Source organism: Pangasianodon hypophthalmus, chromosome 28, assembly GCF_027358585.1.
Source record: "Pangasianodon hypophthalmus isolate fPanHyp1 chromosome 28, fPanHyp1.pri, whole genome shotgun sequence".
In the NCBI taxonomy this organism is placed as follows: Eukaryota; Metazoa; Chordata; class Actinopteri; order Siluriformes; family Pangasiidae; genus Pangasianodon; species Pangasianodon hypophthalmus.
The window spans coordinates 6,374,173-6,396,714 of NC_069737.1; the positions used below are offsets into that span (position 1 = coordinate 6,374,173).

At 41.2% G+C, this 22,542-nt stretch overlaps 1 protein-coding gene across 4 annotated transcripts in view; it reads left to right on the forward strand.

The window, feature by feature from the left end:
- fbxw7 (F-box and WD repeat domain containing 7) overlaps nt 1-22,542 on the forward strand; it is a 127,458-nt gene that overhangs the window by 70,389 nt on the left and 34,527 nt on the right. The gene's annotated exons all lie outside the window — the stretch shown is intronic.

The window sequence follows — 22,542 nt, forward strand, 5'->3', positions numbered from 1 at the left end:
CACCCCTGGAGCAGATGTGGTTAAGGGCTTTGCTCAAGTGCCCAACAGCAGCAGCTTGACAGTGCTGGGGCTTGAACCCCCCGACCTTCTGATCAGTAACCCAGAGCCTTAACTGTTCAGCCTCCACTGCCATATTTATATTTTACAGTAAATACTTGCACTGAGTCATTTGTCTCTAGACTTAACAACTCGCTCATTAACAGCAAAGCGCTCATTAAGTCGTCGCTTTAAGATCCAAAATACCTCAGAGGTTTAGCTCTCTGTATTTTATGTTTGATTTTGTTTGCTCTGTTGTGATAATAGTCATTAAACTGTACTGAAACTTGAGATAACCAGGTGATATCAGATATTCAGATAAGAAAGAATTCATTTGGATTGTCATATGTGTGAATTTAGACACAGCGTGTAAACGCAAGTGTACGAGCAGCGCTACACGACTGCACTGAGGTCAGGTGTGTGTGTGTTTCATGGACTCCCAGACTTGCTTTGCTGTCATATCCAATGTTCACACAGACATAGATGAGACGCTGCTTCTGTACCTTCAAACACGTCTCTTTAAAAAAAAACTGCACAGTGGCTGTCAGAGTTGCGGTCGTTTTCTTTGAACTTGGAGCTTTTGAACTTTTTCCAGTGTGCCGCGTTTTTGCGAATTGCAGACCCTTTGAATCTCAGCCTTTTTTTTTTTTGGATGTTGTGTCAAAAGTACTGACAGCTTAATCAAAAAATGTTATTTTCAAATATTTATTTTGACTTCTTCAGGTCATTCATGTGATTATACTTTTATATTACATCCTTATAGATTGGATAAATATAGATAGATTTATGCAGATACTAGCTATTAGAAGACCATCAATAGATAGACGTAGCTAATATGTAGCTATCCATCTTCACATTTATTGCAAAATCAATTGCGAGATTTTTTTTTTTCTAGAATTAAAAATCTGAAGTAATTAATTAATTTCAGGTCATTTCTTTCCAGTGTGGCTGCAGAAAAATGGCAAAATATAATAATAATAATAATAATAATAATCATCACAATTATTATTACTCATGCCATAACATTAAGGAGCCAAACTGATTTGCGTCAGAGTTGAAAACACTTTGGTGGTGTGCAGTTATAGGAAAATAATCAGTGATTGTGTTGGTGTGATGTGGTCTGACATGAAGTTACTCTTGCCACCCCAAAAGTTGATTATTTTTTATCACCACATGCCAAAGTGTTTTATTTCCTAACACTAACATATTTTTCTATTTACAACAGGACAACATTGTCCTTTTTATCCCTTTATAGTTACATTTAATGTTGTGGAACTTCTGCGAGCTTCATTTAATGTTCAAAGCACATCAAAGCTCTGTGCTGAAGACTCTCTTGTGTCAGAAAACTTAAAAAACAGCTTTACCTCTGACTGTTACAAAGTGCTGGCACTGGAGACTCCTTCCAAAAATGTTAAATAAACGTCTCCTTGCAGAAAGTAAGCTGTTACTATAGAAACGGATTAGAAGGAGGACATTAATGTATATAACAGCTGACACTACTGTCAGAACTGCTGTTATAGAAAATGAATCAACCAATCAGAATCGAGAACACAACAGCGCTGTGATGTAAACACGAATACTTCCTCAGCAGCTTTAGCTCACCTCACTGCTTAACTGAGGAAGCTGAAAAAATCACAGTCCTGACTACCATACGGTTACTTACGCAGCTCTAATAAATCGACTCAGGTAGCGTTTCTCTCACAAAGTAGCGCTGAGTGATTCCAGCTTTCTCTGTGATGTTTGCTTTAATGCGTTAACGTACACCACACAGCGCCGTTCCTCCATCTGCTCTTCGTTAAAGCCGCACTCACTTCTGAGAAGCCGATCCTTCAGCAAACACACAGCGAGAGAGTGCTGTAACGCTCCTGCTCTTTCATCTCCCGGCCTTCACATCAGGGCCGGGCCTTTGTTTATTCCAGTCACTGCTTTTCACTGGGTTCTGTTCCTGTTTGGCTAACATTTGTGCTCGTAAGATAAAGTCACTCCCATGTGGAATGTCTGGCCCACACTTCTGTACAGGATTTATACACCGCTATCCAGTGTGATACTTCACGTATATGTAATGACTTTTGTTTATGTCCTGCATTGTCGTTCAGTCATTAACCTCCTCCCGCGTTACAGGATGTACCCAGAATCAAACAGTCCTGATCAATGATCCCGAATCTCAGAGCCTGGGATTTTGACCACACTCAGGTCTTGTCGGTGATCCTCATGTTTCAGTAAAGTGATTTCGGATAGAAATTCTGACTCCGCTGTAACACCTAAAAGATTGTATTATGAGAAAGTGTGTGTGTGTGTTTTCAGCACTTTGTGAGGACCAAAAAGGATTAAAAGTCCTCGTAAAGTTAGGCTTGAGTCAACTGTCCTCACCAGGTTGGGGTGAACCTGAAGAATGTGAGGTGACAGATTGCTCATTCTCAGAAGAGATTAAACAATACTTGGAGAAAAAGTTGATAAAACACACCGTAATCCTTATGGCATGGCAGAAAATTTAACGAGTTCTTATTTTCTTATAGGTACACACAACCGCTCCCCTCTTGCCCTGTACTGGAGAAACAGCTCTCTCATTACAGGGAGATCATCATTTTCATCTAACTAGCTAGCTAGCTAACATAGCTACGGGAGAACCCGCTGCGCTGCAGTGCTGCTTGTTGAAGATGTAGTCTTTCAACGTCAAAATTTTGTTATTACGAGATAGTTGGGGTGTGTGTGCGTGTCCCATCCCCCACACTACGGAATTCTGAGTTGTAAATATTGGAGGGGTTCATCTCACACCCAAGTGATAATCTGAGAAGATTGGACATCTCTCGCGGTCCTCGGGAATCAGAAGGGGCGAATTGACCTGAAAATTGTCTCGATTATTCTCTAGGCGTAAGAGTGTGTTTTTCAAAGGAAAGAAGCAAACCTGTAATTTGCTTTTCAGTCCTTTTCAGTTAAAACTCTCCCTCTCTCTCTGGTAAACGTAGTCATTTTCAGCCACAAATAAAACACGCATGAGTTTCCGTCTCACCTCGAGTGTCGATCAGACGAGAAGTGGTAGCCGCGTGATTATTTAGCCATGCAGCTTGAACGACGCTAAACTGCAGGCTATAATCTTCTCTTGATCATGTTTGCTACATTAGATTCATAGCTCCAGTGCAACTTTTGCAGTTAGAAGGACGTTGTGGACGTTGTGTGTGTTTCAGACCCGGCTTTTACTTTCATCTGGGGGGCTTGACAGAGTAAACAAAACCTACATGCACATCTTCTCTCTCTCTCTCACACACACACACACACACACACACACACACACACACACACACACACACACACACACACACACACGCACACTGAAATGTAAACACACCTTGAGTGATTTAACCTTGTGAAGGGAATCTTCCAGAGGAGCACAGGTTCAGTTTGACGAGACCTGGGTGTGATATGATAAGCTACAAACACAACACACACTCCTCCTTTCCTCATCATCTGTTCAGGCCTGATGATCACACTGAGTTTTTTTAAAAATATTTTTAATATTTAAATTACTGTGGTTAGAGTCTTGCGTTGTGCATCTACATTAATACACAGGACAGAGTGTGTTAAAAGTACACCTCAAAGTTTTGTATTATGAGAAAGAAAGTGTGTGTGTGTAGAGGTGTGTGTTTTTAAAAAGGATTAGAGGTCCTGATGATAATCGGGCTGAGTTAAATGTCTGTTACCAATTATTATTATTATTATTATTATTATTATTATTATTATTATTATTATTACTATTATTATTACTATTATTTCAGAAAAGCTTAGAAGAGACAAGATATTTCTTTTTGTTTACTCAGGTGAAGGTCTGGGTGTGGTTTTGTTGTAGGCGTAGCAAGAATTACTTACAGTAATCATAATGTCAATGGAATGTGTGTAAAAAAGTGTGTGTGTGTGTGTGTAGGAGGTGTGTGTTTAGCCTGCAACATCAAGATCACTACAGAGCGTTATGATCTGTAAAACAAGCAGATAAGATTTGTACATCTTGTACGAGATCTGCACATTCAGCGCTTCCTCGTTTGTCATCTATTTGTTAAGGGTTTAGCATAACCCAAAGGACCAGGGTGTGTGTGTGAGTGTGTGTGAGTGTGTGTGTGTGTGTGTGAGTGTGTGTGAGTGTGTGTGAGTGTGTGTGAGTGTGTGTGAGTGTGTGTGTGTGTGTTGCGTTAGCAAGATGAAAGCGTCTTCATGCATTTTTCACCTCGTTCAGTTTACAGTGATTAAAATGGTGTTGATTCAGTACACACAGGAAACTGTACGCTAGGGTGAAAAGGATCAAGCGATTAAAAAAGCCATGTTTTTATTCATTTCTAGTGGAAGTATACTTTAAGTGTTTTAGATTGTGTGTGTATTTGTGTGTGTCCATATATATGCTGATGGCTCTTTCCATGAACTTTGCATTCATTATTCTTTAAAAATGTTGCAGTGACACAAAAAAAAGAGTTAATTACCCCTATATATATATACATATATATATATATATATATATATATATATATATATATATATATATATATATATACACACACACACACACACACATATATACACTATATTACCAAAAGTATTCGGTCACCCATCCAAATGATCAGAATCAGGTGTCCTAATCACTTGGCCTGGCCACAGGTGTATAAAATCAAGCACTTAGGCATGCAGACTGTTTTTACAAACATTTGTGAAAGAAGAGGCCGCTCTCAGGAGCTCAGTGAATTCCAGCGTGGAACTGTCATAGGATGCCACCTGTGCAACAAATCCAGTCGTGAAATTTCCTCGCTCCTAAATATTCCACAGTCAACTGTCAGCTTTATCATAACAAAATGGAAGAGTTTGGGAACAACAGCAACTCAGCCACGAAGTGGTAGGCCACGTAAACTGACGGAGAGGGGTCAGCGGATGCTGAAGCGCATAGTGCAAAGAGGTCGTCGACATTCTTCACAGTCAATTGCTACAGAGCTCCAAACTTCATGTGACCTTCAGATTAGCCCAAGTACAGTACGCAGAGAGCTTCATGGAATGGGTTTCCATGGCTGAACAGCTGCATCCAAGCCACACATCACCAAGTGCAATGCAAAGCGTCGGATGCAGTGGTGTAAAGCACGCCGCCACTGGACTCTAGAGCAGTGGAGACGCGTTCTCTGGAGTGATGAATCACGCTTTCCATCTGGCAATCTGATGGACGAGTCTGGGTTTGGAGGTTGCCAGGAGAACGGTACATTTCGGACTGCATTGTGCCGAGTGTGAAATTTGGTGGAGGAGGAATTATGGTGTGGGGTTGTTTTTCAGGAGTTGGGCTTGGCCCCTTAGTTCCAGTGAAAGGAACTTTGAATGCTTCAGGATACCAAAGCATTTTGGACAATTCCATGCTCCCAACCTTGTGGGAACAGTTTGGAGCGGGCCCCTTCCTCTTCCAACATGACTGTGCACCAGTGCACAAAGCAAGGTCCATAAAGACATGGATGACAGAGTCTGGTGTGAATGAACTTGACTGGCCTGCACAGAGTCCTGACCTGAACCCAATAGAACACCTTTGGGATGAATTAGAGCGGAGACTGAGAGCCAGGCCTTCTCGACCAACATCAGTGTGTGACCTCACCAATGCGCTTTTGGAAGAATGGTCAAAAATTCCTATAAACACACTCCTCAACCTTGTGGACAGCCTTCCCAGAAGAGTTGAAGCTGTAATAGCTGCAAAAGGTGGACCGACATCATATTGAACCCTATGGGTTAGGAATGGGATGGCACTTAAGTTCATATGTGAGTCAAGGCAGGTGACCAAATACTTTTGGTAATATAGTGTATATATATATATATATATATATATATATATATATATATATATATATATATATATATATATATATATAATATATGTATATATATATATATAATATATGTATGTGTGTGTGTGTGTGTGTGTGCGTATAAATCTGGTTGGTTTTAACTGAAGGCTCTTCAGAATCTCTGATCTCGCTCACTGTTTTTTGTTTTTCGAACCATTCTGTACAAAGTCTCGACACAGAGTGTGCGTGTGCGCGCGTGTGCACGTGTGTGTGTTTTAGTACGCAATTTTAAATTCTATTATAAAAACAATGTAAATGACCAAAATTTTTAAAAAAAATTAAAAGTAATGAATTAATGGTGCTTATGTAAACCTCACGTCCGTACATGCTGTGCACTGAGGCAGGTTTCCATTACCATCTGGTCGAGTAAAACAGTAACAGCTGATAAGGAAAGTGCGACATGTTGTCGAGTAAACACAATAAGATTACAGCTAAATATTAGCACGTATTAATTTAGTGCAGTGACAACATTGTAGTGCGTTAGGATTAGTTCACTGAACCCATTCAGTTCATTACAGTTGTCAGATAAATGTTTGCTTCTGATACTGATCCATGGTAGTGGTCTTGATTTCTCTCTTTTTCCCCCCACAACAATGCTGTTTATTCTCCCTCCAGTTGTTCTCACGGGGATATGACATGACGTTGTGCCGGCATTGACTCCTCGTTCCACACCAGCAGCTTTAAGGAGGAACAGTACGCGTTGTTTACTAGCTGAGAGTTGGCTCCAGTGTCATGTTGGTGGAAAAACACTAACAGAGTCCAGCTTCCTTCCATCACCATCCTGCAGAGAAGTAAAGAGAGGGGTTGATGTAGGTGTGTTAATTGTAGGAACACAGTAAAGCCCCTTCCAGTTAATTACACTGGTTAATTAATAAACACGGAACTTTGTCACTATTTTTTTGCATGGAAAGCCGTCGCTGAGAGATTAGGGCTACGTTTTAATTAAAGTGCACTTTGTGTCCGGCCTCCAGAGACGCGTTCGGTTTTTAAACTCACTGCACGATTGTTTTAGAGATCAGAGGATGAAGGGCGCTTTAAGAAGACGACGTCGCCTCCTCCCACACTCCCTCCGATCCTCATTAGAGAGCAAATGCTAGCTCTGAGCTCTGCACCAAGCTTTGTGTTTCTCCGCATGGCTGTGTTTTTGATTGTCTCAGCGCTTTGGCGGAGAGGAGAAGCTCCAGTGGCTGATTGCCCAAATATTCATGTCCCTGATTGTCCTCCATTCACTAATATATGGTTGGGTTCTAAAAAAAAAATGCTGATGGCTCTTTCCATGAACTTTGCATTCATTATTCTTTAAAAATGTTGCAATAACGCAAAAAAAAAGAGTTAATTACAAGGTGGTGTGATGAAGCAGAGTTACTGTTATCTCAAGGTTTTCTAATAACAGCACTTCCTGCCATGTTTTACTCCTCTTCTACCACAGCAAATGTTAGCCAATGCTTACACTTCTTTATTTATTAAAGAACGACTGCATTCTTTTCATTTAAAATAGAGGAACGTCCGTGAAACAAGTTATTATCAAAGAAAGTGGGCGTGGCTTGAAGTTCAGGCGTCCGCATTGCTGTTTTTCACAGATCTTGTTAACTAGTTTGTTATATAAACTAACCTGACAGGATTCCTAAGAATTTTTATTCGTAAATGCTTCCGGGTCTACACTGACGATGCTAGCTAGCTGGCCGAACTTCGGCTAATTTCTAAAACCTTTGTCTCTTTGTGAAATTATCAAACTAGTTTTGACACCAAGGAGCTACTCAAACATTTAAAGGAAGCCAGTTTAGTACCAGTGTGAGATCTGGAAAGTTGTACATGGGACGGAGGTGGTTGGGAATTTTCTCAGGATGGCGTGTTCATGCAGGCTGCAGTCTTTCATGTATGATTCTTTTCCCACATGTTTGTATTGTAGTCATCCTTTTATCATGTGTGCGTAAACAATATCTATATCTCCCTAGTACAGATCTTTCTTTTCATGTCTTTGTGTCCTTGCTATCTGTAAAACCCTTTTAAAACACAACATTCAGGCATATTTCAGCTTGTCTGATCTTTACAGAACTGAGGTTGTATTTCAGGAGCTGTGGAAGTGGGATAGTAATAAAGGGAGCGCATGACACTCCGTAAAGCCGGCTCTGGTCTTTACCGTGTGTGTTCAAACATTGCATTGAGGCGGCGTACAATAAAACACATCTATCTAACTTATGAGTACCAGCTTAATAAAAAGCTTTCTATTGACACTGATCTAATAACAGCTTTACTTCATAATGATCAGATTTGGGTCAGAATTAAAGTCGAAGATAAGCAGGAAGGATGTTTTGAGCTTCCAGGAATGCTGCGTCTTGTACAGGGACTGCTTGTTCACTGAAGAATCTGTAATGTCAGAGGTTTCAGGTGTGCGTTTGTTGTTTTTTTCTTCTGCAGGAATGTGAAAGACTTAAATAGTTACACACAATTTACACACATTGTGATATAAGTCACTAATGGTTAGTTTCTTCTTCTATCTCCAAGTGAATCATGGTAAAAAAGGCTTTAAGGAAAAGAAATGTAGTGACAAGAAACGACGTCACGAGTCAGAGATGATGTCTTATGTGGTCTATATACCCATATATATACATGGATAGATAGAATGCTATGAGTTTTCCTTAATCAAGCAAGACCACATCTTTAAGCAGCGCTCTGAAAGTGGTGTAAAAAAAGACGCTTGGTGTACAGAGCGTGGCAAAAACCAATCAGTGAACACCAAAGCGCTAAACATCCCGCATTAATGGCTATGCTGCATTAAAATGGTGATCTCACAGTGCAGAGCTCGGAGTGTGAGTGTTTTCTGTGCCAGAAAGTGTCCAGGTGGAAACGCCATTGGATGCTTTCGGTTACTCCCCGTGCCCAGAACCATCCGGCTCTACAGTGGAAAAGAAGCCTTAGTTACACAAGCACATTTCTGTGGCTCGTGTTTACAGCCAGCTTTTGAATTTTTATTCCACAGAGCTGTCAGATTCTCCAAGCTGATTGGTCAGAAGGATTAGATTTCTATAACAGCAACTTAGACAGAGACTTGTTTGGCGGACCCTCCAACCCAAGTCTAATAATAAATGGACTGATCAGTTATTTAACAAAGCAAAATGTATACACGTTGCTATGGCGATATAACTAGATGTTTATTCAGCATTTATAGGAGGAGTCTCCAGTGTCAGACTGTAATTTCTCCACCACAGGGAAAGTCCAAGAACGGAAGTTGTTGAGCTTTGAGGTTTCTCAGTAACATGACAAACTTCAGCTTTTCTAGCCTCAAAGTGTGATGTTTTGTGTGTTCTGAGATGCTTTTCTGCTCATCACAGTTGTAAAGAGTGGTTATTTGAGTTTAGTTGTTTGAGTTACTCAGAACAGACAGAGAGAAAAGAGAGGCTGGTGAGGGAACGACTGATTCTAGCTGCTGTAACGTCAGATGATGATAAACTTATTTTGCAAAATTTCCATAACATTAAATGGAACAGTAATTGCTGGCGAATTGCTGTGTTGTGCAAGAAATAAAACACCCCGTGACGTGCTGTTATAGGAGTATAATCATCTTTGGCACGGTAACGGCATCACACCACGTAGTATTTATTTATTTATTTTTTTTAATAAATGCTTGGTATAATTGAGCATTCTTAAAGGATATCCACAGCTGCAGTTTTAAAACACTGTGTAAGAATCCGTCTTTGTCTCAGAGCTCTGTTAGAAAGTCTGTTTAAGTAAGTTAGCGTGTCAGACAGATTTCAAATAAACTCCGTCTCCCCACCCCGAGTTTGTTTCTTCACTCCACTCATCCTGACCTGCTTCACGCTCTGATTCTTCTTAATTGCATTGTGTTAGCCTGTGTCATCTTTTATTTGCTTTCAGAAGCAACAGGATATTAAAATCTGTCTGGACCATAAACCGGCCGGATGGCAGGAAAAAAAACAGTGCGGCTGTTTGTGAAAGTACAGTCCCAGAATAGTAATTAACCCACATCCCCACATCCAGTGTAGGCTAATGTCTAGGCAGATGGAGAGAGAGAGAGCTGGACGGATACACAAACAGATTATGAGGAAAATGTGAACATTAGCTGGATAGCGTGAATAAGCATTGGTTGGAGATTTATGATAATATTTTCCAGATAAATGAAGGAGTTTGTAGTGTGTTCTCCCTCTCTCTACATGTCAGGTAACAGTTGCATCTCTGACTCCTAAAATAAACCTAATGTTTGTGAAATGGAATAACATGCATACTTTAATAAAGACCCTTGGGACACTCATTACTGAAGGGCACATGAATGAATCAGCAGCATCAGCATCCAACTGATGCTTTAACAAAGAGCATATAAAAAAGATTTTTATATGTTATATATAACAGTTATATATAACAGTTATATCTGTATATTACCATTATACTTATTCTTTTTAAGACTTCGACTTAGACCAAATGTGTGCTGGAAAAGTCCCTCCAGATTCACAGCATCAGGCCACAGATATGCCTCTGCATCCCTCTGGCCATTCAACCCTCTCAGTGTTGCCAAGCAACCAGGAGCTGGGAAGGAGGTCATCAGGGCTGCTTTTGCCGCCCCCGCTGAGGGGAATGCGTAAGGGACAGTAAAGATTGGAGAGCGTCTCTCTTTGTAATCCTTCCGTAGGTCCACGATGGAACGTCCAGTGGCAGTCATTGAGTTTGCCAGTGGTAACCGGTAAAAGTTTCCCAGCCAATGGAAACTTCCCAGTACCAGGTTCCCAGTGGCAGTCAGTGGAAGGTTCTCCCAGTGGCCGTCAGTGGAAAGTTCTCCCAGTGGCCGTCAGTGGAAGGTTCTCCCAGTGGCCGTCAGTGGAAAGTTCTCCCAGTGGCCGTCAGTGGAAGGTTCTCCCAGTGGCAGTCAGTGGAAGGTTCTCTCAGTGGCCGTCAGTGGAAGGTTCTCCCAGTGGCAGTCAGTGGAAGGTTCTCCCAGTGGCCGTCAGTGGAAGGTTCTCCCAGTGGCCGTCAGTGGAAGATTCTCCCAGTGGCCGTCAGTGGAAGGTTCTCCCAGTGGCCGTCAGTGGAAGGTTCTCCCAGTGGCCGTCAGTGGAAGGTTCTCCCAGTGGCAGTCAGTGGAAGGTTCTCCCAGTGGCCGTCAGTGGAAGGTTCTCCCAGTGGCCGTCAGTGGAAGATTCTCCCAGTGGCCGTCAGTGGAAGGTTCTCCCAATGGCAGTCAGTGGAAGGTTCTCCCAGTGGCAGTCATGAAAGTTTTCCAGTAGTAGTCAGTGGACTGTTCCCAGTAGCAGTCAGTGGACTGTTCCCTGTAGCAGTCAGCGGGCAGTTCCCTGTAGCAGTCAGTGGGCAGTTCCCAGTAGCAGTCAGTGGGCAGTTCCCAGTAGCAGTCAGTGGGCAGTTCCCAGTAGCAGTCAGTGAAAGGTTCCCAATGGCAGCAGACTCTTCAGTAAAAGTTTCCAAATGGCATTCATTCTTAGACCCATTAATATACAATCCCATTGAAAGTAAGTGAGAATTAACCTCAACCCCATCTGGTCCATTCCCCAAAATAGATATCAGTGGAAGACCATCTCCAACCGAAATGGATGAATATTATATTAAAGGGAAAATGAATCAACAGACGTGGTGTTTACTTTCTAATCTGTGTTTGAGCAAGTTTTCTTGTTACAGCACCATTCATATAACATAGAGCTCAGTGTGCTTTAATAATATTAAAAGAAGACCACACAATCATTTTAAACATTTTCACAGAACCCATAAATATTAACAACAACAACAATGTTGTTGTCATGGGTGCTGAGATCATGGTATATTGTATAGCAAATTACTAGCGTATGCTAGTGTATGGAAGGGAGTTTCACTCGAGCAAAGGGCCTGTACACATGCTTCTCTCAAAGAGATCTCTGGTCTCTGCTTCATCGCTCCGAGTTGTTTTTGTTCCTTTCTGGGAGGTTCGCCTCTGTTGGAGGTCTTATTTGTTTCCTGAATGGCTAATATGCCAAGCTCATGGCTGGAACGAGGCTGCTGAGAGGGGGGCCTTGTTTCTAAACTCTTCCAGGGCGGGCCGTCTGACTGCATAGCCTGCACTTCCTCATTTCCATACAGCTGCTCCAGAGTAACAATCCCTGCAGACTTCGCAGGCTGCTTTCATGAGTATCAGCAAAGAATCTTTCCTGAGAACAAGAGTGGCCCAGCGGGTTACTGATGGGTGCAGCTTGTGAATCGGTGGCATCTGTTTAAGTCGTGTAGGTTAACACACAAAGCCTGCAGTTTCTAACAAACACCAGTACAATTTATACACATCATTATCCTAATCTTTAAAGTGATGACTTAAATCATTGGGAAGACAAATGGACCAGTGTGAAAGGAGAAGATTCTAGAAACATGAGCAATTACATGCATTGGATTAGTGTGTAACAAATGGAACAGATGCTTCAGGCTTAAAAGCTACACATGACATCACCACAGCTGTTAGCTTGCTAGCAGATTTGGCTCTTGGATGTAATTACACAACTGGATAGTTTACCTAGCATTCGCTAGCTGGATAACAAACCTGGATTGTGATTGTAGCATAGCATAAGATCGTCAATTTTAGCTGAGCTTACTAGCTTGATGGCTAGAGTAGCTAAGGCTTCTGCTAAGTAGGCTAGAGTAGCTAAGGCTTCCAGCTCACTATTCTATCTATCTATCTATCTATCTATTCAGTATGGAAGTGCAATTTGGGATGAAACCATGGAAAGTGTTGGGTCATCGTGGTAGCTTAGCTAGCTAACCAACACCAATTGGTAAATTCATTGTGAGAGACGTAGTGTAGTATTTCAACTCATCGTTTAGTACAGCAGTAGATAGTTTAGCATGTAGTTGTAAACATTTCGGTGCGGATAAAGAGAAGACATGATAAAGGAGGGGGATGGAAACAGTGCTTTCGGGAAAAATACATGATGTCATGAGTATGTCCCAGTCCTTTCATAATGGTGTGCGCTCACTATGTTGCTGCTCTTAAGAATACTTCCCACATCTGATTGAAACAACCATTTGTTTTTCCATTTTCATCAAGATATTTTCCGTGCCTTGGATGGTTTTTCAAACGTACACCACAGCATCTTCACCATCAGAGGAATTTTCATTAGTCTGTTCCTGCCGCAGTGTTGCCTACAGATCTGACGAGATCTGAGAATCCTCATCTGGAAAATTGACTGTAATTGCAGCACTTCTCTCTTATTCTCTCTCGCTCACACTCCTCCTCTCTTCTACCTCTACCACTCTCACCTGCTTCCTCTCACCCTCGTTCTCTGTTTTTCTCTATTTCTCTTCCCCTTCTCTGTCTTTTCCTCCCATTCACTCTCTCTGATTTTCTTCAGAGCGTAGCTGTGAATTTAAACTCCACTAAGAGCCGTAATTACGACGGTGTTTAAATTTAACACACCCGCACAACAGCTTCAGCTTAACTACCTGAACACGGTGCGCTTTTAACTCAGAACAAAAGCGTGCACAGCTTTATAGAGATGAGTATCGGGACGGTTTTGATTTAGAAACTCTTTCGGGAGTTTGCAAATTATACCCAAAACACCTCAATGAATTTAAATACCAGTGAGATCAAAGCCTCATTTTCAGCAAATCCCTGCAAAAACTTGGTGAGGACGGTTGCGTTCCTGTAATCAGTTACGCAATACCTATTCAAGGTGCACTTATCCTGGGCGCTTTAGAACATCTGTAAAGGTTTCTGTTCTTATTTGAAAATTCTTATGAGGTTATTTGCAGGCTGACTATTGAAAAAAGGGGGAGGGGTAATAAACAGGAAGTAGACAGGTAAAAAAAAAAGCCTACTTTGGTGTTTCTGTTCAAACAAAGTTATATGCTTCAACAGAGATAAGGATTTCGACATACAATTTTTCTGTGCAAAATACTTTTAAAATGTAGTTAGTTTGAAAACTAGCGTAAACAATACCATGCTCACAACTCTTTTAATTAGGTGTTTAACTGAAACATGTTTGCCTTGAAAAATGTGTTTTTACTGCATGTGATGAGATCTTTACACACACTTTGTGATACCCAGGGTTGCCAGGTCTGGCCTACGAAGTTACAGCCCAACTACATCTCAACAATTGCACAGACAGACCTGAAACTAGCGCACAATGTTTGGGAGACACTCTTTTCCTTCTTTTTTCTCAGCCTTTCAACTCACCGTGGTGCGCACGCATTTCTAATTGGCAGTATCTGTAATACACCTTTTGGTTATCACCTGTTAGGGACATTATCCACTCCATAATCATCCTTTTCCCAATCTTTGCATTATATTTTAAAACAGAAATGTTTCTGTACATCGTAGAGACACTGTTTGCACTTGCACTTTCCCTTTGTTTGCAAAAAATCGAGTAGATTTAATGCTGATTATTTGCTTTAAAACAACATCTTGGTGGCTGTGAACTATACTTTAAACTATCTCTAATAAAAATAATGCTTTATCCACCCATGTCCTTGTTCCATAACTAGCCCAATTTGGCATAAAAACACAACTCAGGGTATTGTGTAGGTACTGAATGCTTATTTTAGGTTGGACAGTTGCACCCTGTCCCTACTTTGGGCTCCACCTACACAAAGCAGCTTATAAATTTGAAACTGATTTGTTCGCTGTATTCACACCCACCGTTAAGTCAAAATTTCTCATTAATGTATCCTGTATTATTTTTAGAGGTCTCATATGGCCTATGGACAAACCTTAAAGAGAACAATTATGAATATATGAAATAATGGACTAGAAATGGATAAAAATGCATGTTGTGTAGGCCAGAATTAAACAGTGTAACATTTACTAATGCTCCTCAGGCAGTATAAATAGTGTAACGCTGTATAAGCTGTTTGATTTGAAAAGGAATGAGGCAGCCATGTAGTTTTATGAAATTCCCATACACTTAGTTTAACTGTGCTTGTATGGAAACTCACTCATCTTTAACAATCACTTCTTAAACATATTTCTCATCACTGCACTAGCGTTGATTCTCACCAATTCCTACTCATCATATTTAAACCTTTCTTTTGGAGAGTCACTTTTCAAATTAGGCATATACTGACCAGTCTTCGGTTTGGACGAATAAGCATAAGCACGTAAGAAGAGACGCAGTACCATGTAGAGCAGTGTATTGAAAAAGAACGTAGCAGCCATTTAAAGATACACAGACACTAGGTTCATTAAAGTCTCTAATCATTCCCGTTATGAGGAGCATTCGAAGGCAACACGATGTGTTTGTCGCTCGCTCGCTGTCATTAGCGACTCCTTGTGTTTCCTGGCACTCGAAGACGATGACAAATCCACGTTTGGCGTCGTCAGTTGACGAGCCGACACGCCAGATGAGAAGGACAATATCTTGGCGCTCATGTGACGCTCATGTCTTTGACTGTGACGAGAATATTAGAGGGTAGAGATTTGGCGTTCTCACAGTTCGTGGATTGGGCGAGTGTTTATGAGAAACAACAGAGACGCTATGAACCTGTTCCAGGAGCAGCAGCTGCAGTGTCTCAGCACATCAGGCATGGAGCTCAGGGTGTGTTTCAGAGACTCAGTACATCGAGAGCAGCAGCGAGCTTCCTTCATCCTTCATCAGCATATCTAATCGCATGTGTGTGTGTGTGTGTGTGTGTGTGTGTGTGTGTGATGCAGCTGTTTTGCTGTTCTCACAGATGAGTGCAGGTGAAATATAGCATTTCAGCACTGGGCTGTACAAAACACAGCAACACTAAACAAAAAAGAAAGAAACAGAGGAGTTAAGCAATTGGTTGGAATGAACTTTCCATCAGCTTCGGAAGGAATAAAACACCCCGGTTTACATCCTGAAGTTTTATACCTCTTAGAACACAGCTATACTTTTTAACTGTTTACAGCTACGGTTAACAAGTTAGTTCCTGTTATTACTTACGTTACATCAGCTATAAACAGTTGTTCCCTCAACAGCTTCTCTGTTTACTGTGTTGAAGTTTAAAAAAAAAAAAAAGCAGCTTGCCACAGAGAAAGCGTAAACTCGTCTGACCTGGCGACTTTGCCATGTCAGGAAACATACGTGCTGACACTGGAGACTCCTTCCATGAATCTCCCCACAGAAAACCTAACCATATCAACAATTACACGCTTTTCTAAAAAATTGTTTTTGGAGCGTCCGCCGTACAAATCCCTGTGAATGAGCTGTTACTATAGAAACGATAACATGTTCGAACTAGCGCACTAATATAAACCTGTGATTAGCGCATTCGACATTGATGGGGTATGAATTCAAATTATGTTGTCTTAATTGTGTTTACGATAAAAGTTCCATATGATAGCTACGAGTTAAACAAGTTAGTTACGAGTTTGCGACGAGTTTATCAAGTTAGTTCCTGTTAACCCTTGCGTTATTGCAGCTATCATTTCCTCACTGGCTTTTCTTTTCTCTCTCTTGAAGTTAAGAAAAAAAACGCAGCTCATCATGTTACCGAAAAAGCGTAAACTCGTCTCTCCTGATGACTTTCCCCGTGTCTGAAAACATGACACTGATACTGGATTCTCCTTTCACAACTGTCAAATAAAACGTCCATCTCCTCTCAGAAAACGTCACTACGTCAACGGTTACACGTTTTAAAATTTTTGTTGATCTGAAGCGTCCGCCGTACAAGTCCCTGTGAATGAGTTGTTGCTATAGAAACGATAACATATTTTATTACAGCAAATTAATCTCCACTTTCCGTCCAATCAGAATTCGAGCATCCGACGTGGCTGTGGTATTCATTCAAATAAAGTTGTCTTCATTGCGTAAGTCCAAGCCAAGACATTCCACATCAGCACCTCTAAACACAAGCGCTGAGGGCATCGCACAAAACGTCTGTATTATTTAAAAGAACCAATCTGTCCTTTATCCATAATATATAACTGATACAGGAGTTAAGTGCTCATGAATAATTCAAGACTCCTGGGACAAGAGGGACGGAAAGACGTCCAGGTTTTACGCCTTCAGTCTGTTTTTCACTCTGTGTGTTTGTTTATTTTTTTTTTTACTCAGTATTCACTAGAGAACTACACGGCAGCCGTTTTTAAGCTCCGCCCCAAACTCTCAGTCTCTTTTAAGATGTTATCATGTCACATGTTTCCTGCATGTGTGTGTTGCCGCAGTGGGACATTTTGTTGCCTCGAGGCAGGAAGCGAGGACGAATCCAAGTGTTGAATTATTAAACGTTAACAACCTCAGTCTCCCACACACACACACACACACACACGCTCTCACACACACACGTTCATTTTAGTTTAGAAGCTTATATGGAATGATATGGTAGTGGTATATTTCATGATTAACAATATACATCAGAATGTTTTTTTTTTTTTTTTGGTAGACACTGTTTAATATGTAAGGAGAGAGAAATAAGACAGATTCAGTATGGAAGTATATTAAGCGTCCAATCTACTGGTCTGATATCGTCTAACTACATTACTGTGGTAACGCTAGATAGCTAAATAGTTAATTAGCTAGCTTTCCTCGATTTTGAACATTACTTGTCCACAACTAGCCACCTGCCAAGAACGCTAACGTTAACTCAATATTAAAACACGAGGTATAGAATTTAAGAGTCTCTCATGTTTAAACAGATTGTTTTGCGCACTAATCGTCTAAATCACTGCGTAGCAAATACGTTTAAGCGCTACGTCCTAGTGTGCACTCTGAGCCAAGTCTTTGAAGTCTTGGTCTCTGTGAATTCCTCATTGCTGTTGTATTACATCAGCTCCGCTCCGCTCCGTCTTTCTTTCAACGTCTGTTTTTGATTTATTCATCTTTCCTGACATGGTGCACTCAGCAATGTGTTTCTAGCTAGCTAAATTGCACATACCACAGATGGAGTGCTAGTGACACTGAGTAGGGTAGTATGGTTGTTTGAGACACAGCCCATGACTAAGTTTAATAGATACGGTTTGGATAAAGCGATGATGTGATGAAGCAGAATGAATGCCTTGTGTGTGTGTGTGTGTGTGTGTGTGTGTGTGTGTGTGTGTGTGTGTGTATCTTGCACTCTTCTGATGAGTCATCCTGTTATTCCTCTTCAAGATGTTCCACAGGAGGAGAGCCTAATGGAAAAACTAAACACATCATGGTTTATATGATGGACATTTTTATGAAAATAAACTCAGTTACAGAAAGCAAAAACGCTGCCTAGTAAGTCTTCTATTCTAGGCAGCTTCTCTTCAACTGCAACGGAATTCCCCTACCTACGCGGCCTCACCCAAAATGAGTGCAATTCAAACAAAACAAAGACCCCTACGTAGGCAGCCTTGCCCAAAAAGAACACATTCCAACGCAAAAATGTGCCCTACCTAGGCAGCCTCAGTTTACAGCAAACCCAAACACAACCTGAACATAAACACCCATTTAAAAATCAATTTGAACCAACACACAGCCTCTCCCCAAATGAAACACATCCCAAAGCAAAAAAAAGCATAATTCTAAAGGGAACGCAACCCGAAAAATGTACCCTACCTAGGAAGCCTCAGTCCAAAGGAAACACGACCCAGACTGCAAAATGCCCATTACATAGGAAGCCTCATTCCAGAGGCAACACAGTCTGAACAAAAAGTACCCTAATTAGGCAGATTTGCCCAAAAGGGAACACAATAATTTCTACCCAAAAAAACTTCTCTTCCTCACCACAAAGGAAACACAACCTAGAAGAAAAGCCCCCTATGCTGGCGGTCTCCTCTCCTAATTAAACACAGTCCAAACCAAAAATGCTGCCTACTTAGGCAGCTTGATTCCAAAGGCAACACAACCCAAACCAAAAAGTCCCCTAAGTAGGCAAAGTTGCCCCAAATGGAACACCATTTGCACCAAAAAATGCCGCCTAGCTAGGCTCTCTCACCACAAAGGGAAGCCAAACTGAACCAAACAGACAATTCCCCTGCTTAGACAGTCTCTTAGGCCAAATAGGCAGCTTTTCCCCAAAAGCAGGACAATTCAGAGCAACAAAGTCCACTATGTAGGCAGCCTAAATGGTCCACTGTCTTGATCTAGAATAAAACAGCTCAGCGATGTGACGTCTAGTTTTACAGTTGAACCTCATCAGGTTTGAACCAGTCACTCTGTGAACTTCAGAAAGAATGACGGTGATGACTCGGACATGTCTGAACATGTTTATACACACACACGTGTATTTGTGCGTCAGTGCCTTTCAGGAAAAGAACTCATTCCAAGAACTGTTTGTGTTTCAATAAAGGGTAGAGACAGACACATTATTCTGAGCTCCTGTTCCAGCACCCCTTTCTGCATCTTCGTATGTGTGTCTGTCTGTCTGTCTGTGTGTGTGTGTGTGTGTGTGTGTGTGTGTGTGTGTGTGTGCTCTCCACCGAAGCTCCATTAGTGTTCCAACATGGCTGCCCGTCCCGTCTCTCATCACCACACATCTTATTAAACGCTGACCTTTCCAACACCGTCTGCTCCCTCAGCTACACCACACTGTACACAGTACAGAAGCTGCAGAGGGTCTCACTCTCTCTCTCACACACACACATACACACACACACACACACACACACTCACCCACACACTCAGTAGGAAAAGGCAGTGCAGCTCCTGTAACGGATAAAAATAGGCGCAAAATTACAGTGCTTCAGCTCCGCTAACAATGCAGCAATATGGCAGAGGGAACAGAGACAGGGATGATTTCTCTCTCTCACAAACACACACACACACACACACACACACTCATCTCTGAAAGTTGAGATGAGACTGAAGCAGCATAGACGTGTTCCTCTGTGAGTTTGCCACCTTTAAGGTCATGTTTTGAAGCAGCACATCTTGTGTCGCTTTACTGAAGGTCAGGAGTCGAGCTCCTTAACGTTTGATGTTCTCTGTGTGTGTGTGTGTGTGTGTGTGTGTGTGTGTGTGTGTGTGTGGGGTGCTCGATTTCTTTGCGAGCGCTCAGGTCAGCGATGGGCAATTTAATGTTTCCGCTTCCTCTGAGCTGATTTATATCACTCTCCTGGGTCATTTAGCGCTTTCACACTTCCTCTTTAAAACATGTGCTCCTTTCTGCACTTCACTCATCTCTTCTACTCTCTTTCAGTCTTCTTCTGTTGTTTTTTTTTAAGCAGTTAGACACTGTACAGAACAGTGTGGTCCCTGTAACACCTTCATTAAGCTTATATCGGTTTGCTAATTAGACGTTCAGTCATATTCATCAATAAACTTATTACAGTAAATAAGCAGAAGTAGTTTAGCTGCTGTAATTTACAGCCCAATTTAATTTATAGTATCACTGTATTATCCACTGCGTGCGTGCGTGCGTGTGTGCGTGCGTGCGTGTGTGTGTGTGTGTGTGTGCTTGTGTGTGTAGTGGGGATCCTTTCAGTTGAATCCATTCGATTAGAAATGAATTAGATGTTAGAAATGAAGAAGAGTAAGATGGGCCTGGGCATTTCCTGAAGGATAATACTGAAAGGGAGGAATTAAAAGGAATGAAATGAACGTAAAAAGGAATGAAATCAGTATAAAAAGGAATACTGTGTCACTTTCTCTCTGAGACGGATAAATAGAATGAAAGAATGAATAAATAAAGAATTTAGTCTGATAATGCAGAAAGGCCAAGTTTGAAGAGACAAAATTGTAAAAAAAAAATAAAATAAATAAATTAAAAATTAAAGATGGTGTGCATGGAAGAAAGTTTTGAAAGGCAGAATGAAAAAGATCTTGAGATAGTGAAGGAAGGAATGAAGGAAGGGGGGGGAAGAAAGAAAGAAAGAAAGAAAGGGGGGGGAAAGGAAAAAAAAAACAGGAAAAAAGAATGAAAGGGGAAGGAGGGAAAGAAAGGAAAAAAGAGGAAAGAATGAAAAAAGGAGAAAAAGATAGAGAAAGAAAGAGAAGAGCATGTACTGAGTGTGTAATTATAATGAGTGTGAGTGTAAGCGAAGCTGCTGATTGGTCAGCTGCTGTAAAGGCCGTTATGACATCATCAGCTGGCAGTTAGAATTTCAGTTTTAAAACATTACGTCAGTGAAGTTCAGAGAGAAATTTTCACACTTTAATTCCCACTGAAACAGTTTATAAAGTTTATAGATATAAAAATAGCCACAGAGTAGCTTTTACTGAAATTCTTGTGTGTGTGTGTGTGTGAGTGTGTGTGTGTGTGAGTGTGTGTGTGTTTGAGTGTGTGTGTGTGTGTGTAAATGTTTCAGTAGAAGTGTGAGAGAGCAGCAGTGTGTTGGCTGTACAGTGTTTCTGATTCATGAGCTAACAGGTAAAGGAGCTTAAATAAGCTCTCCACATGCAACCCTGGGGCTACGACAATACAGAAGACACACACACACACACACACACACACACACAGACACTGTGTATATTCCAGCAGCGTGTTGAGGCGTGCAGACCTTCAGGCCACACACACACACACACACACACACACACACACACACACACAGTCTGTCTCTGTCTCTCTCTCTCTGTCTCTCTACAGCCCTAATGCACCAAACCAACATCTCCATAACTCATCAGTCCATTGTGGTTGTGTCCCAAACGACACTCCCTATTTATTATGTAGACCACATAAACACAATCACAAACACCTCACCATCAGCCCACTGTGGCTCTGTTCCAAACTCCAAACCACTATCATGCGTCGCTATGCGTTGTGGGTAATTTATACCTAACAGGCTACAATGGGTGTGTCTGAAATACGTCTTCTAAGAAATAAAGAAATAAAGGTACCAAACTCTGCTCCTCCTTGTCACTGGTGCGATCAAGAGTACAGCTTGTGGTATGTGGGAAGGTGCATACGGTAGCTTTAATTATGATTTATTACAAGTAAAGTGTTCCTAACTTCCAAATATGTACCTTAAATTATTTATTAGTAGTAGTAGTAGTATTTAAGGTACACTTTATGTACATTTACAAGCAAAAGATGCAGACTAGAGATGAAAAAGCAACAAGGAAAGGTACTGTTTTATTGAGTCAGCGAGGGAAAAATAATCTGAAATCTAATATTGCTGGTTCAGTCAGATACACATACTCCATTATATACCAGCTCGGATACGTCTTCAGGCATGAAAGAAGTCTGGATACACTGTGACAGGCAGGAGCCAGCAGCCAATCAGGTGAGAGGGAGTCCAAGATAATAGTATAAGAGGAAAATGTATTCATGTTTCATTTTTTCGAGTTTTTCCTCATTGATCGATAGTCAGGTGGTTTGTCGTTTTTGTGGAATTTGTGTTGTTACCCAGTAGCAAAGCTGTTTTAGGTTAGGTTAGGTTCAACTTTATTGTCATTGTCAGAGTACGAGTACAGAGACAACGGAATGCAGTTAGCATCCAGCCAGTAGTGCAAATAGCAAATAAGTTAAAATGAGGTAACAGGGTTATGGTGCAATAAGTTAACAGTGTACAGGTGAAGGTAAACAGTTTGATGCATACCAGTAATCCAATAAAAAAAAAAAAAAGAATTATAGTGCAGTTAGTTGAGAGAAACAGTATACAGGATGAGGTAAGCAGCATGATGCATGCAGTATGATACAGTGGATACATACAGTGGATAAAAATGCAGATGTCTAATGCTAATGTTTAGTCATTAGGTGGAGCCTGGCAGTTAGCGCTCAGAAGCTAGGTTTAGCGTTAGTACAGCTGAAGGAAAAAGCTGTTCATGAGTCTTTTTGTGCAACAACACAGACTTCTGTGGCATTT